This window comes from Pseudomyrmex gracilis, unplaced genomic scaffold (assembly GCF_002006095.1).
Source record: "Pseudomyrmex gracilis isolate BER0280 unplaced genomic scaffold, ASM200609v1 scaffold_525, whole genome shotgun sequence".
NCBI classification, from domain to species: Eukaryota; Metazoa; Arthropoda; class Insecta; order Hymenoptera; family Formicidae; genus Pseudomyrmex; species Pseudomyrmex gracilis.
The window spans coordinates 31,121-31,576 of record NW_018021109.1 but is presented as its reverse complement, the minus strand read 5'-3'; positions in this window follow the sequence as shown (position 1 = coordinate 31,576).

Here is a 456-nt window from a genome sequence, read left to right as displayed (position 1 = left end):
CATAATCATTCAATTATTCTTAACAACTATTCTCTTGTTAAATTATGTATCTTCATTCATTCCAAGTTCATTCCTGTAACCATTCACACGTTTTAATAAACGACTCAAGTTTTCTTTTAAAGAACAAAGTTTAGTTTATTTTTGTGAGTAAACAAACATAACATTAACCAAACCAGCATAAGTTAAGAAATCGTGTTGATCTGATTTCTACGCATTGAGACAATTACATCGCTGATGAAAACGTGATATTTTCTTCCCAAACATATCGGTAAGATTTGATACCGTAGTTGCGAAATCAAAATCCGTATAGTCTTTCGGCAAAATATAGTTAACATACTGCGTGTGAACTGTCATGCTTAATTTACGAAGAAGTAGTCTGACCTTTGCTGCGTCGTCCAATGCTTGAGCATCAACGGAAAATAATCCTCAGTAACGTACATGTCATGCATCGAAAGT